Source organism: Bombina bombina, chromosome 10 (genome assembly GCF_027579735.1).
Source record: "Bombina bombina isolate aBomBom1 chromosome 10, aBomBom1.pri, whole genome shotgun sequence".
Lineage (NCBI taxonomy): Eukaryota > Metazoa > Chordata > Amphibia > Anura > Bombinatoridae > Bombina > Bombina bombina.
The window spans coordinates 212,724,974-212,742,599 of NC_069508.1; the positions used below are offsets into that span (position 1 = coordinate 212,724,974).

Here is a 17,626-nt window from a genome sequence, read left to right on the forward strand (position 1 = left end):
CTCACTCTTGCCACCTGTCAGCGATCCACATCCCAGGAGTGGAGAACTGGGAGGCGGATTTCCTAAGTCGCCAGACTTTTCATCCGGGGGAGTGGGAACTTCATCCGGAGGTCTTTGCCCAAATACTTCGACGTTGGGGCAAACCAGATATGGATCTCATGGCGTCTCGCCAGAACGCCAAGCTTCCTCGTTACGGGTCCAGGTCCAGGGACCCGGGAGCGGTCCTGATAGATGCCTTGACAGCACCTTGGACCTTCAGGATGGCTTATGTGTTTCCACCCTTCCCGATGCTTCCTCGTTTGATTGCCAGGATCAAACAGGAGAAAGCATCAGTGATTCTAATAGCGCCTGCGTGGCCACGCAGGACCTGGTATGCAGATCTAGTGGACATGTCATCCTGTCCACCTTGGTCTCTGCCTCTGAGACAGGAACTTCTAATTCAGGGTCCTTTCAAACATCAAAATCTAATTTCTCTGAAGCTGACTGCATGGAAATTGAACGCTTAATTTTATCAAAGCGTGGATTTTCGGAGCCAGTAATTGATACCTTAATACAGGCTAGGAAACCTGTTACCAGGAAGATTTACCATAAGATATGGCGTAAATACTTACACTGGTGCGAATCCAAGGGTTACTCATGGAGTAAGGTTAGGATTCCTAGGATATTGTCTTTTCTACAAGAAGGTTTAGAAAAGGGGTTATCTGCAAGTTCTTTAAAGGGACAGATCTCAGCTCTGTCCATCCTTCTACACAAACGTCTGTCAGAAGTTCCAGACGTTCAGGCTTTTTGTCAGGCTTTGGCTAGAATTAAGCCTGTGTTTAAGACTGTAGCTCCACCGTGGAGCTTAAACTTAGTTCTTAATGTTTTACAGGGTGTTCCGTTTGAACCCCTTCATTCCATTGATATCAAGCTGTTATCTTGGAAAGTTCTGTTTTTAATGGCTATTTCCTCGGCTCGTAGAGTCTCTGAGTTATCAGCCTTACATTGTGATTCTCCGTATCTGATTTTTCATTCAGATAAGGTAGTTCTGCGTACTAAACCTGGGTTCTTACCTAAGGTAGTCACTAACAAGAATATCAATCAAGAGATTGTTGTTCCATCATTGTGTCCTAACCCTTCTTCAAAGAAGGAACGACTTCTGCACAATCTAGATGTAGTCCGTGCCCTGAAATTTTATTTACAGGCAACTAAAGATTTTCGCCAAACTTCTTCCCTGTTTGTCGTTTATTCTGGACAGAGGAGAGGTCAAAAAGCATCTGCTACCTCTCTATCCTTTTGGCTTCGTAGCATAATACGCTTAGCCTATGAGACTGCTGGACAGCAACCTCCTGAAAGGATTACAGCTCATTCTACTAGAGCTGTGGCTTCCACTTGGGCCTTTAAGAACGAGGCCTCTGTTGAACAGATTTGCAAGGCTGCAACTTGGTCTTCTCTTCATACTTTTTCCAAATTTTACAAATTTGACACTTTTGCTTCTTCGGAGGCTGTTTTTTGGAGAAAGGTTCTTCAGGCAGTGGTTCCTTCAGTATAGAGATCCTGCCTGTCCCTCCCGTCATCCGTGTACTTAGCTTTGGTATTGGTATCCCATAAGTAATGATGACCCGTGGACTGACTACACTTAACAGGAGAAAACATAATTTATGCTTACCTGATAAATTCCTTTCTCCTGTAGTGTAGTCAGTCCACGGCCCGCCCTGTTTTTTAAGGCAGGTCTAAATTTTTAAATTATACTCCAGTCACCACTGCACCCTATAGTTTCTCCTTTCTCGTTTGGTTCTCGGTCGAATGACTGGGTGTGACGTAGAGGGGAGGAGCTATATAGCAGCTCTGCTTGGGTGATCCTCTTGCACTTCCTGTTGGGGAGGAGTTAATATCCCATAAGTAATGATGACCCGTGGACTGACTACACTACAGGAGAAAGGAATTTATCAGGTAAGCATAAATTATGTTTTCTCTGCAAAGACTACTTACAGATTTGATAAGGTTACATTCTCACTGCATAGACATATTAAGGAGAGCTTCTTGCTCTGCAGAGACGCCTTACAGATTTTATAAGGATACATTGACACTGCATATACATAGTAAGGAGAACTTCTTCCTCTTCAGACACCTTACAGATTTGATAAGAATACATTATCACTGCATAGACATAGTAAGGAGAGCTTCTTGGTCTGAGGAGACGCCTAACAGATTTGATAAGGATTCATTCTCACTGCATAGACATAGGAAGGAGAGCTTCTTGGTGTATAGAGACGCCTAAAAGATCTGATAAGGATACATTCTCACTGCATAGACATAGTAGGGAGAGCTTCTTCCTATTCAGACACGACCCGTGTAGCTAACGCTGGCTTTTTTTCCCCCGCACCTTTTAAATACAGCTGGTATTTAGAGTTCACAGAAGGGCTGCATTAGGCTCCAAAAAGGGAGCGTAGAGCATAATTTACCGCCACTGCAACTCTCAATACCAGCGGTGCTTAAAGACGCGGCCAGCTTCAAAAACGTGCTCGTGCACGATTCCATAGAAAACAATGGGGCAGCTTGAGCTGGAAAAAAACCTAACACCTGCAAAAAAGCAGCGTTCAGCTCCTAACGCGGCCCCATTGTTTCCTATGGGGAAACACTTCCTACGTCTACACCTAACACCCTAACATGTACCCCGAGTCTAAACACCTCTAACATTACACTTATTAACCCCTAATCAGCCGCCCCCGCTATCGCTGACCCCTGCATTTTATTATTAACCCCTAATCTGCCGCTCCGTACACCGCTGCAACCTACATTATACCTATGTACCCCTAATCTGCTGCCCCTAACACCGCCGACCCCTATATTATATTTATTAACCCCTAATCTGCCCCCCACAACGTCGCCTGCACCTACCTACAATTATTAACCCCTAATCTGCCGACCGGACCTCACCGCTACTATAATAAATGTATTAACCCCTAATCCGCCTCACTAACCCTATAATAAATAGTATTAACCCCTAATCTGCCCTCCCTAACATCGCCGACACCTAACTTCAAGTATTAACCCCTAATCTGCCGACCGGACCTCACCGCTACTCTAATAAATTTTTTAACCCCTAAAGCTAAGTCTAACCCTAACACCCCCCTAAATTAAATATAATTTAAATGCAACGAAATAAATGAACTCTTATTAAATAAATTATTCCTATTTAAAGCTAAATACTTACCTGTAAAATAAATCCTAATATAGCTACAATATAAATTATAATTATATTGTAGCTATTTTAGGATTAATATTTATTTTACAGGCAAGTTACAATTAAACCTAACACTACACTATCAATAAATTAATTAAATAAAATACCTACAATTATCTACAATTAAACCTAACACTACACTATCAATACATTAATTACATACAAATACCTACAAATAAATACAATTAAATAAACTACCAACTAAAGTACAAAAAATAAAAAAGAACTAAGTTACAAAAAATAAAAAAATATTTACAAACATTAGAAAAATATTACAACAATTTTAAACTAATTACACCTACTCTAAGACCCCTAATAAAATAACAAAGCCCCCCAAAATAAAAAAATGCCCTACCCTATTCTAAAATTAAAATAGAAAAGCTCTTTTACCTTACCAGCCCTTAAATGGGCCCTTTGCGGGGCATGCCCCAAAGAATTCAGCTCTTTTGCCTGTAAAAAAACAACATACAATACCCCCCCAACATTACAACCCACCACCCACATACCCCTAATCTAACCCAAACCCCCCTTAAATAAACCTAACACTAAGCCCCTGAAGATCTCCCTACCTTGTCTTCTCCATACCGGGTCCCGATCGGTCCAGAAGAGCCTCCGAAGTCTTCATCCAAGCCCAAGCGGGGGCTGAAGAGTGACGTCCATCCTCCGGCTGAAGTCTTGATCCAAGCGGCGGCTAAAGAATTCCATCTTCGGGCAGAAGTCTTCATCCTATCCGGGCAGAAGAGTAGATCCGGACTGGCAAACATCTTCATCCAAGCCGCATCTTCTATGTTCTTCCATCCGATGACGAGCGGCTCCATCTTGAAGACCTCAGGCGCGGATCCATCCTCTTCTTCCAACGACTAGACGACGAATGAAGGTTCCTTTAAGGGACGTCATCCAAGATGGCGTCCCTCGAATTCCGATTGGCTGATAGGATTCTATCAGCCAATCGGAATTAAGGTAGGAAAATTCTGATTGACTGATGGAATCAGCCAATCAGATTCAAGTTCAATCCGATTGGCTGATCCGATCAGCCAATCAGATTGAGCTCGCATTCTATTGGCTGATCGGAAAAGCCAATAGAATGCGAGCTCAATCTGATTGGCTGATTGGATCAGCCAATCGGATTGAACTTGAATCTGATTGGCTGATTCCATCAGCCAATCAGAATTTTCCTACCTTAATTCCGATTGGCTGATAGAATCCTATCAGCCAATCGGAATTCGAGGGACGCCATCTTGGATGACGTCCCTTAAAGGAACCTTCATTCGTCGTCTAGTCGTCGGAAGAAGAGGATGGATCCGCGCCGGAGGTCTTCAAGATGGAGCTGCTCGTCATCGGATGGAAGAACATAGAAGATGCGGCTTGGATGAAGATGTTTGCCGGTCCGGATCTACTCTTCTGCCCGGATAGGATGAAGACTTCTGCCCGAAGATGGAATTCTTTAGCCGCCGCTTGGATCAAGACTTCAGCCGGAGGATGGACGTCACAGTTCAGCCCCCGCTTGGGCTTGGATGAAGACTTCAGAGGCTTTTCTGGACCGATCGGGACCCGGTGTGGTGAAGGCAAGGTAGGGAGATCTTCAGGGGCTTAGTGTTAGGTTTATTTAAGGGGGGTTTGGGTTAGATTAGGGGTATGTGGGTGGTGGGTTGTAATGTTGGGGGGGGTATTGTATGTTTTTTTTTACAGGCAAAAGAGCTGAATTCTTTGGGGCATGCCCCGCAAAGGGCCCTTTTAAGGGCTGGTAAGGTAAAAGAGCTTTTCTATTTTAATTTTAGAATAGGGTACTTTAGTTAGTTTATTTAATTGTATTTATTTGTAGGTATTGTATTTAATTAATTTATTGATAGTGTAGTGTTAGGTTTAATTGTAGATAATTGTAGGTATTTTATTTAATTAATTTATTGATAGTGTAGTGTTAGGTTTAATTGTAACTTAGGTTAGGATTTATTTTACAGGTAATTTTGTAATTATTTTAACTAGGTAGCTATTAAATAGTTATGAACTATTTAATAGCTATTGTACCTGGTTAAAATAATTACAAAGTTGCCTGTAAAATAAATATTAATCCTAAAATAGCTACAATATAATTATAATTTATATTGTAGCTATATTAGGGTTTATTTTACAGGTAAGTATTTAGCTTTAAATAGGAATATTTTATTTAATAAGAGTTAATTTATTTTGTTAGATTTAAATTATATTTAATTTAGGGGGGGTGTTAGGGTTAGGGTTAGAATTAGCTTTAGGGGTTAAAAAATTTATTAGAGTAGCGGTGAGGTCCGGTTGTCAGATTAGGGGTTAATACTTGAAGTTAGGTGTCGGCGATGTTAGGGAGGGCAGATTAGGGGTTAATACTATTTATTATAGGGTTATTGAGGCGGGAGTGAGGCGGATTAGGGGTTAATACATTTATTATAGTGGCGGTGAGGTCCGGTCGGCAGATTAGGGGTTAATAATTGTAGGTAGGTGGAGGCGACGTTGGGGGCGGCAGATTAGGGGTTAATAAATATAATATAGGGGTCGGCGGTGTTAGGGGCAGCAGATTAGGGGTACATAGGGATAACGTAGGTGGCGGCGGTGTGCGGTCGGCAGATTAGGGGTTAGAATTTTTTAATAGAGTGGCGGCGATGTGGGGGGGCCTCGGTTTAGGGGTACATAGGTAGTTTATGGGTGTTAGTGTATTTAGAGCACAGTAGTTAAGAGCTTTATAAACCGGCGTTAGCCCAGAAAGCTCTTAACTACTGACTTTTTTCTGCGGCTGGAGTTTTGTCGTTAGATTTCTAACGCTCACTTCAGCCACGACTCTAAATACCGGCGTTAGAAAGATCCCATTGAAAAGATAGGATACGCAAATGGCGTAGGGGATCTGCGGTATGGAAAAGTTGCAGCTGCAAAGTGAGCGTTAGACCCTTTCCTGACTGACTCTAAATACCGGCGGTAGCCCAAAACCAGCATTAGGAGCCTCTAACGCTGGTTTTGACGGCTAACGCCAAACTCTAAATCTAGCCGTCTGTTTTTATAGATCACGTAATTAGCCAATGTTTTTTGTACAGTAGTGTTTGCGAACATTGTAAACAAAACTATCTAAATCATGAATAGTGAACTGTAGGACACGTTATTATTGAGCGATGCTGCAGGTATATGTAAATAAACCGGGACACATTGTTATTATTGAGCGATGCTGCAGGTATATGTAAATAAACAGGGACACGTTGTTATTATTGAGCGATGCTGCAGGTATATGTAAATAAACAGGGACACGTTGTTATTATTGAGCGGTGCTGCAGGTATATGTAAATAAACAGGGACACGTTGTTATTATTGAGCGATGCTGCAGGTATATGTAAATAAACAGGGACACGTTGTTATTATTGAGCGATGCTGCAGGTATATGTAAATAAACAGGGACACGTTGTTATTATTGAGCGATGCTGCAGGTATATGTAAATAAACAGGGACACGTTGTTATTATTGAGCGATGCTGCAGGTATATGTAAATAAACAGGGACACGTTGTTATTATTGAGCGGTGCTGCAGGTATATGTAAATAAACAGGGACACGTTGTTATTATTGAGCGGTGCTGCAGGTATATGTAAATAAACAGGGACACGTTGTTATTATTGAGCGGTGCTACAGGTATATGTAAATAAACAGGGACACGTTGTTATTATTGAGCGATGCTGCAGGTATATGTAAATAAACAGGGACACGCTGTTATTATTGAGCGATGCTGCAGGTATATGTAAATAAACAGGGACACGTTGTTATTATTGAGCGATGCTGCAGGTATATGTAAATAAACAGGGACACGTTTTTATTATTGAGCGATGGTGCAGGTATATGTAAATAAACAGGGACACGTTGTTATTATTGAGCGGTGCTGCAGGTATATGTAAATAAACAGGGACACGTTGTTATTATTGAGCGGTGCTGCAGGTATATGTAAATAAACAGGGACACGTTGTTATTATTGAGCGATGCTGCAGGTATATGTAAATAAACAGGGACACGTTGTTATTATTGAGCGGTGCTGCAGGTATATGTAAATAAACAGGGACACGTTGTTATTATTGAGCGATGCTGCAGGTATATGTAAATAAACAGGGACACGTTGTTATTATTGAGCGATGCTGCAGGTATATGTAAATAAACAGGGACACGTTGTTATTATTGAGCGATGCTGCAGGTATATGTAAAAAAACAGGGACACGTTGTTATTATTGAGCGATGCTGCAGGTATATGTAAATAAACAGGGACACGTTGTTATTATTGAGCGATGCTGCAGGTATATGTAAATAAACAGGGACACGTTGTTATTATTGAGCGGTGCTGCAGGTATATGTAAATAAACAGGGACACGTTGTTATTATTGAGCGATGCTGCAGATATATGTAAATAAACAGGGACACGTTGTTATTATTGAGCGATGCTGCAGGTATATGTAAATAAACAGGGACATTATTATTGAGCGGTGCTGCAGGTATATGTAAATAAACAGGGACACGTTGTTATTATTGAGCGGTGCTGCAGGTATATGTAAATAAACAGGGACACGTTGTTATTATTGAGCGATGCTGCAGGTATATGTAAATAAACAGGGACACGTTGTTATTATTGAGCGATGCTGCAGGTATATGTAAATAAACAGGGACACGTTGTTATTATTGAGCGGTGCTGCAGGTATATGTAAATAAACAGGGACACGTTGTTATTATTGAGCGGTGCTGCAGGTATATGTAAATAAACAGGGACACGTTGTTATTATTGAGCGGTGCTGCAGGTATATGTAAATAAACAGGGACACGTTGTTATTATTGAGCGGTGCTGCAGGTATATGTAAATAAACAGGGACACGTTGTTATTATTGAGCGGTGCTGCAGGTATATGTAAATAAACAGGGACACGTTGTTATTATTGAGCGGTGCTGCAGGTATATGTAAATAAACAGGGACACGTTGTTATTATTGAGCGGTGCTGCAGGTATATGTAAATAAACAGGGACACGTTGTTATTATTGAGCGATGGTGCAGGTATATGTAAATAAACAGGGACACGTTATTATTGAGCGGTGCTGCAGGTATATGTAAATAAACAGGGACACGTTGTTATTATTGAGCGGTGCTGCAGGTATATGTAAATAAACAGGGACACGTTGTTATTATTGAGCGGTGCTGCAGGTATATGTAAATAAACAGGGACACGTTGTTATTATTGAGCGATGCTGCAGGTATATGTAAATAAACAGGGACACGCTGTTATTATTGAGCGATGCTGCAGGTATATGTAAATAAACAGGGACACGTTGTTATTATTGAGCGATGCTGCAGGTATATGTAAATAAACAGGGACACGTTGTTATTATTGAGCGATGCTGCAGGTATATGTAAATAAACAGGGACACGTTGTTATTATTGAGCGATGCTGCAGGTATATGTAAATAAACAGGGACACGTTGTTATTATTGAGCGATGCTGCAGGTATATGTAAATAAACAGGGACACGTTGTTATTATTGAGCGATGCTGCAGGTATATGTAAATAAACAGGGACACGTTGTTATTATTGAGCGATGCTGCAGGTATATGTAAATAAACAGGGACACGTTGTTATTATTGAGCGGTGCTGCAGGTATATGTAAATAAACAGGGACACGTTGTTATTATTGAGCGATGCTGCAGGTATATGTAAATAAACAGGGACACGTTGTTATTATTGAGCGATGCTGCAGGTATATGTAAATAAACAGGGACACGTTGTTATTATTGAGCGTTGCTGCAGGTATATGTAAATAAACAGGGACACGTTGTTATTATTGAGCGTTGCTGCAGGTATATGTAAATAAACAGGGACACGTTGTTATTATTGAGCGTTGCTGCAGGTATATGTAAATAAACAGGGACACGTTGTTATTATTGAGCGATGCTGCAGGTATATGTAAATAAACAGGGACAACGTTGTTATTATTGAGCGTTGCTGCAGGTATATGTAAATAAACAGGGACATGTTGTTATTATTGAGCGGTGCTGCAGGTATATGTAAATAAACAGGGACACGTTGTTATTATTGAGCGGTGCTGCAGGTATATGTAAATAAACAGGGACACGTTGTTATTATTGAGCGGTGCTGCAGGTATATGTAAATAAACAGGGACACGTTGTTATTATTGAGCGGTGCTGCAGGTATATGTAAATAAACAGGGACACGTTGTTATTATTGAGCGATGCTGCAGGTATATGTAAATAAACAGGGACACGTTGTTATTATTGAGCGATGGTGCAGGTATATGTAAATAAACAGGGACACGTTATTATTGAGCGGTGCTGCAGGTATATGTAAATAAACAGGGACACGTTGTTATTATTGAGCGGTGCTGCAGGTATATGTAAATAAACAGGGACACGTTGTTATTATTGAGCGGTGCTGCAGGTATATGTAAATAAACAGGGACACGTTGTTATTATTGAGCGATGCTGCAGGTATATGTAAATAAACAGGGACACGTTGTTATTATTGAGCGGTGCTGCAGGTATATGTAAATAAACAGGGACACGCTGTTTTTATTGAGCGGTGCTGCAGGTATATGTAAATAAACAGGGACATGTTGTTATTATTGAGCGGTGCTGCAGGTATATGTAAATAAACAGGGACACGTTGTTATTATTGAGCGATGCTGCAGGTATATGCAAATAAACAGGGACACGTTGTTATTATTGAGCGATGCTGCAGGTATATGTAAATAAACAGGGACACGTTGTTATTATTGAGCGATGCTGCAGGTATATGTAAATAAACAGGGACACGTTGTTATTATTGAGCGATGCTGCAGGTATATGTAAATAAACAGGGACACGTTATTATTGAGCGATGCTGCAGGTATATGTAAATAAACAGGGACACGTTGTTATTATTGAGCGATGCTGCAGGTATATGTAAATAAACAGGGACACGTTGTTATTATTGAGCGATGCTGCAGGTATATGTAAATAAACAGGGACACGTTGTTATTATTGAGTGGTGCTGCAGGTATATGTAAATAAACAGGGACACGTTGTTATTATTGAGCGGTGCTGCAGGTATATGTAAATAAACAGGGACACGTTGTTATTATTGAGCGGTGCTGCAGGTATATGTAAATAAACAGGGACACGTTGTTATTATTGAGCGGTGCTGCAGGTATATGTAAATAAACAGGGACACGTTGTTATTATTGAGCGATGCTGCAGGTATATGTAAATAAACAGGGACACGTTGTTATTATTGAGCGATGCTGCAGGTATATGTAAATAAACAGGGACACGTTGTTATTATTGAGCGGTGCTGCAGGTATATGTAAATAAACAGGGACACGTTGTTATTATTGAGCGATGCTGCAGGTATATGTAAATAAACAGGGACACGTTGTTATTATTGAGCGGTGCTGCAGGTATATGTAAATAAACAGGGACACGTTGTTATTATTGAGCGATGCTGCAGGTATATGTAAATAAACAGGGACACGTTATTATTGAGCGATGCTGCAGGTATATGTAAATAAACAGGGACACGTTGTTATTATTGAGCGATGCTGCAGGTATATGTAAATAAACAGGGACACGTTGTTATTATTGAGCGATGCTGCAGGTATATGTAAATAAACAGGGACACGTTGTTATTATTGAGCGATGCTGCAGGTATATGTAAATAAACAGGGACACGTTGTTATTATTGAGCGGTGCTGCAGGTATATGTAAATAAACAGGGACACGTTGTTATTATTGAGCGATGCTGCAGGTATATGTAAATAAACAGGGACACGTTGTTATTATTGAGCGATGCTGCAGGTATATGTAAATAAACAGGGACACGTTGTTATTATTGAGCGATGCTGCAGGTATATGTAAATAAACAGGGACACGTTGTTATTATTGAGCGATGCTGCAGGTATATGTAAATAAACAGGGACACGTTGTTATTATTGAGCGGTGCTGCAGGTATATGTAAATAAACAGGGACACGTTGTTATTATTGAGCGGTGCTGCAGGTATATGTAAATAAACAGGGACACGTTGTTATTATTGAGCGGTGCTGCAGGTATATGTAAATAAACAGGGACACGTTGTTATTATTGAGCGATGCTGCAGGTATATGTAAATAAACAGGGACACGTTGTTATTATTGAGCGATGCTGCAGGTATATGTAAATAAACAGGGACACGTTGTTATTATTGAGCGGTGCTGCAGGTATATGTAAATAAACAGGGACACGTTGTTATTATTGAGCGATGCTGCAGGTATATGTAAATAAACAGGGACACGTTGTTATTATTGAGCGGTGCTGCAGGTATATGCAAATAAACAGGGACACGCTGTTATTATTGAGCGGTGCTGCAGGTATATGTAAATAAACAGGGACACGTTGTTATTATTGAGCGATGCTGCAGGTATATGTAAATAAACAGGGACACGTTGTTATTATTGAGCGATGCTGCAGGTATATGTAAATAAACAGGGACACGTTGTTATTATTGAGCGGTGCTGCAGGTATATGTAAATAAACAGGGACACGTTGTTATTATTGAGCGGTGCTGCAGGTATATGTAAATAAACAGGGACACGTTGTTATTATTGAGCGATGCTGCAGGTATATGTAAATAAACAGGGACACGTTGTTATTATTGAGCGATGCTGCAGGTATATGTAAATAAACAGGGACACGTTGTTATTATTGAGCGATGCTTCAGGTATATGTAAATAAACAGGGACACGTTGTTATTATTGAGCGGTGCTGCAGGTATATGTAAATAAACAGGGACACGTCGTTATTATTGAGCGATGCTGCAGGTATATGTAAATAAACAGGGACACGTTGTTATTATTGAGCGGTGCTGCAGGTATATGTAAATAAACAGGGACACGTCGTTATTATTGAGCGATGCTGCAGGTATATGTAAATAAACAGGGACACGTTGTTATTATTGAGCGATGCTGCAGGTATATGTAAATAAACAGGGACACGTTGTTGATTATTGAGCGATGGTGCAGGTATATGTAAATAGACAGGGACACGTTATTATTGAGCGGTGCTGCAGGTATATGTAAATAAACAGTGACACGTTGTTATTATTGAGCGGTGCTGCAGGTATATGTAAATAAACAGGGACACGTTGTTATTATTGAGCGGTGCTGCAGGTATATGTAAATAAACAGGGACACGTTGTTATTATTGAGCGATGGTGCAGGTATATGTAAATAAACAGGGACACGTTGTTATTATTGAGCGGTGCTGCAGGTATATGTAAATAAACAGGGACACGTTGTTATTATTGAGCGGTGCTGCAGGTATATGTAAATAAACAGGGACACGTCGTTATTATTGAGCGGTGCTGCAGGTATATGTAAATAAACAGGGACACGTTGTTATTATTGAGCGTTGCTGCAGGTATATGCAAATAAACAGGGACACGATGTTATTATTGAGCGGATGCTGCAGGTATATGTAAATAAACAGGGACACGTTGTTATTATTGAGCGGTGCTGCAGGTATATGTAAATAAACAGGGACACGTTGTTATTATTGAGCGGTGCTGCAGGTATATGTAAATAAACAGGGACACGTTGTTATTATTGAGCGGTGCTGCAGGTATATGTAAATAAACAGGGGACACGTTGTTATTATTGAGCGATGCTGCAGGTATATGTAAATAAACAGGGACACGTTGTTATTATTGAGCGATGCTGCAGGTATATGTAAATAAACAGGGACACGTTGTTATTATTGAGCGGTGCTGCAGGTATATGTAAATAAACAGGGACACACGTTGTTATTATTGAGCGATGCTGCAGGTATATGTAAATAAACAGGGACACGTTGTTATTATTGAGCGATGCTGCAGGTATATGTAAATAAACAGGGGACACGTTGTTATTATTGAGCGATGCTGCAGGTATATGTAAATAAACAGGGGACACGTTGTTATTATTGAGCGGTGCTGCAGGTATATGTAAATAAACAGGGACACGTTATTATTGAGCGGTGCTGCAGGTATATGTAAATAAACAGTGACACGTTGTTATTATTGAGCGGTGCTGCAGGTATATGTAAATAAACAGGGTCAACGTTGTTATTAATGAGCGGTGCTGCAGGGTATATGTAAATAAACAGGGGACACGCTGTTATTATTGAGCGATGCTGCAGGTATATGTAAATAAACAGGGACAACGTTGTTATTATTGAGCGATGCTGCAGGTATATGTAAATAAACAGGGGACACGTTGTTATTATTGAGCGATGCTGCAGGTATATGTAAATAAACAGGGGACACGTTGTTATTATTGAGCGATGCTGCAGGTATATGTAAATAAACAGGGACACGTTGTTATTATTGAGCGATGCCTGCAGGTATATGTAAATAAACAGGGGACACGTTTGTTATTATTGAGCGATGCTGCAGGTATATGTAAATAAACAGGGGACACGTTGTTATTATTGAGCGATGCTGCAGGTATATGTAAATAAACAGGGACACGTTGTTATTATTGAGCGATGCTGCAGGTATATGTAAAATAAACAGGGACTACGGTTGTTATTATTGAGCGTGCTGCAGGTAGATGTTAAATAAACAGGGACACGTTGTTATTATTGAGCGGTGCTGCAGGTATATGTAAATAAACAGGGACACGTTGTTATTATTTGAGCGATGCTGCAGGTATATGTAAATAAACAGGGACACGTTGTTATTATGAGGCGGTGGCTGCAGGTATATGTAAATAAACAGGACACGCTGTTATTATTGAGCGGTGTGCTGCAGGTATATGTAAATAAACAGGGACACGTTGTATTATTGAGCGAATGCTGCAGGGTATATGTAAATAAGACAGGGACACGTTGTATTATTGAGCGTTGCTGCAGGTATATGTAAATAAAAAGGGACACGTTCGTTATTATTGAGCGGTGCTGCAGGTATATGTAAATAAACAGGGACTCGTTGTTATTATGAGCGGTGCTGCAGGTATATGTATATAAACAGGGACACCGTTGTTATTATTGAGCGTGCTGCAGGTATATGTAAATAAACAGGGGACACTTTGTTATTATTGAGCGTGCAGCACGGTATATGTAAATAAAAGGGACACGTTGTTATTATTGAGCGATGCTGGCACGGTATACTGTAAATAAACAGGGGACACGTTGTTATTATTGAGCGATGCTGCAGGTATATTGTAAATAAACAGGACAACGTTGTTATTATTGAGCGGTGCTTGCAGGTATATGTAAATAAACAGGGACACGTTGTTATTAATGAGCGGTGCTGCAGGTATATGTAAATAAACTAGGGACACGTTGTTATTATTGAGCGGGTGGCTGCAGGTATATGTAAATAAACAGGGACACGTAGTTATTATTGATCGGTGCTGCAGGTATATGTAAATAAACAGGGACACGTTGTTATTATTGAGCGAGTGCTGCAGGTATATTGTAAATAAACAGGGGACACGTTGTTAGTTTATTGAGCGATGCTGCAGGTATATGTAAATAAACAGGGACATGTTTGTTATTATTGAGCGATTGCTGCAGGGTATATGTAAATAAACAGGGACAGTATCGTTGTTATTATTGAGCGGATGCTCGCAGGGTATATGTAAATAAACAGGGGACACGTTGTTATATTGAGCGGTGCTGCAGGTATATGTAAATAAACAGGGAACACGTTGTTATTATTGAGCGGTTGCTGCAGGTATATGTAAATAAAGCAGGGACACGTTGTTATTATTGAGCGATGCTGCAGGTATATGTAAATAAAACAGGGACACGTTGTTATTATTGAGCGGTTGCTGCAGGTATATGTAAATAAACAGGGACACGTCGTTTTATATGAGCGGGTGCTGCAGGTATAATTGTAAATAAACAGGGACACGTTGTTATTATTGAGCGGGTGCTGCAGGTATATGTAAATAACAGGTGACACGTTGTTATTATTTAGAGCGATGCTGCAGGTATATGTAAATAAACAGGGGACACGTTGATATTATTGAGCGAAGCTGCAGGTATATGTAAATAAACAGGGACACGATCGTTATTATTGAGCGATGCTGCAGGTATATGTAAATAAACAGGGACACGTCGTTATTATTGAGCGGTGCTGCAGGTATATGTAAATAAACAGGGACACGTTGTTATTATTGAGCGATGCTGCAGGTATATGTAAATAAACAGGGACACGTTGTTATTATTGAGCGATGCTGCAGGTATATGTAAATAAACAGGGACACGTTATTATTGAGCGATGCTGCAGGTATATGTAAATAAACAGGGACACTTTGTTATTATTGAGCGGTGCTGCAGGTATATGTAAATAAACAGGGACACCGTTGTTATTATTGAGCGATGCTGCAGGTATAATGTAAATAAACAGGGACACGTTGCTATTATTGAGCGGTGCTGCAGGTATATGTAAATAAAACAGGACACGTTGTTATTAATGAGCGATGCTGCATGTATATGTAAATAAACAGGGACACGTTGTTATTATTGAGCGAAGCTGGCAGGTATATGTAAATAAACAGGGACAACGTCTGTTATTATTGAGCGATGCTGCAGGTAATATGTAAATAAACAGGGGACACAGTTGTTATTATTGAGCGCTGCTCGCATGGAATATGTAAATATACAGGGACACGTTGTTATTATTGAGCGGCTGCTGCAGGTATATGTAAATAATCAGGGACACGTTGTTATTATTGAGCGTCTGCTGCAGGTATATGTAAATAAAACAAGGACACGTCGTTATTATTGAGACGGGTGCTGCAGGTATATGTTAAATAAACAGGGACACGTTGTTATTATTGAGGCGTGTGCTGCAGGTAGTATGTAGAATAAGACAGTGGACACGTTGTTATTATTGAGCGGTGCTGCAGGTATAGTGTAAATAAACAGGGACACACCGTTGTTTATTATTGAGTCGATTGCTGTGCAGGTATATGTAAATAAACAGGGACATCGTTGTTATTATTGAGCGATGCTTGCAGGTATATGTAAATAAACAGGGACATACGTTGTTATTATATTGAGCGGTTGCGCAGTGTATATGTAAATAAACAGGGACACAGACGTTGTTATTATTGAGCGGTGCTGCAGGTATATGTAAATAAACAGGGACACGTTGTTATTATTGAGCGATGCTTCAGGTATATGTAAATAAACAGGGACACGTTGTTATTATTGAGCGGTGCTGCAGGTATATGTAAATAAACAGGGACACGTTGTTATTATTGAGCGGTGCTGCAGGTATATGTAAATAAACAGGGACACGTTGTTATTATTGAGCGATGCTGCAGGTATATGTAAATAAACAGGGACACTTGTTATTATTGAGAGCGATGCTGCAGGTATATGTAAAAAAACAGGGACACGTTGTTATTATTGAGCGATGCTGCAGGTTATATGTAAATAAACAGGGACACACTTGTTTATTAGTGAGCGATGCTGCAGGTATATGTAAATAAAACAGGGACACCGTTTGTTATTATTGAGCGGTGCTGCAGGGTATATGTAAATAAACAGGGACACGTTGTTATTATTGAGCGATGCTGCAGATATATGTAAATAAACAGGGACACGTTGTTATTATGTGCGCGTATGCGGCAGGTATATGTAATAAACAGGGGACACGTTATTATTGAGCCGTGACTGCAGGTATATGTAAATAAACAGGGACATACGTTGTTATTATTGAGCGGTGCGGCAGGTATATGTAAATAAACAGGGACATGACGTGTTATTATTGAGCGATGCTGCAGGTATATGTAAATAAACAGGAACACGTTGTTATTATTGAGCGGATGCTGCAGGTATAATGTAAATATACAGGACACAGTTGTTATTATTGAGCGATGCTTGCAGGTATATTAAATAAACAGGGACACGTTGTTATTATTGAGCGTGCTTGCAGGTATATGTAATTAAACAGGGACACGTTGTTATTATTGAGCGTGCTCAGGTATATGTAAATAAACAGGGACCGTTGTTATTATTGAGCGGTGCTGCAGGTATTGTAAATAAACAGGGACACGTTTTATTATTGAGCGGTGCTGCAGGTATATTAAATAAACAGGGACAACGTTGTTATTATTGAGCGGATGCTGCAGGTATATGTAAATAAACAGGGGACACGTTGTTATTATTGAGCGTGCTGCAGTATATGTAAATAAACAGGGACACGTTGTTATTATTGAGCGGTGCTGCAGGTATATGTTAAATAAACAGGGACACGTTGTTATTATTGAGCGTGCTGCATGGTATATGTAAATAAACAGGGACACGTTGTTATTATTGAGCGATGCTGCAGGTATATGTAAATAAACAGGGACAACTTGTTATTATTGAGCGATGCTGCAGGTATATGTAAATAAACAGGGAC

General features: G+C 40.1%; 1 protein-coding gene and 1 long non-coding RNA gene across 3 annotated transcripts in view; both read left to right on the forward strand.

Annotated features, from left to right (window-relative positions):
• AK4 (adenylate kinase 4) overlaps positions 1-17,626 on the forward strand; it is a 373,778-nt gene that overhangs the window by 124,701 nt on the left and 231,451 nt on the right. The window lies entirely within an intron of this gene.
• LOC128641103 (uncharacterized) lies at positions 8,134-9,524 on the forward strand. Its single transcript, XR_008399433.1, has 2 exons — positions 8,134-8,308; positions 9,460-9,524. It is a non-coding gene; the product is annotated as an uncharacterized LOC128641103 (long non-coding RNA).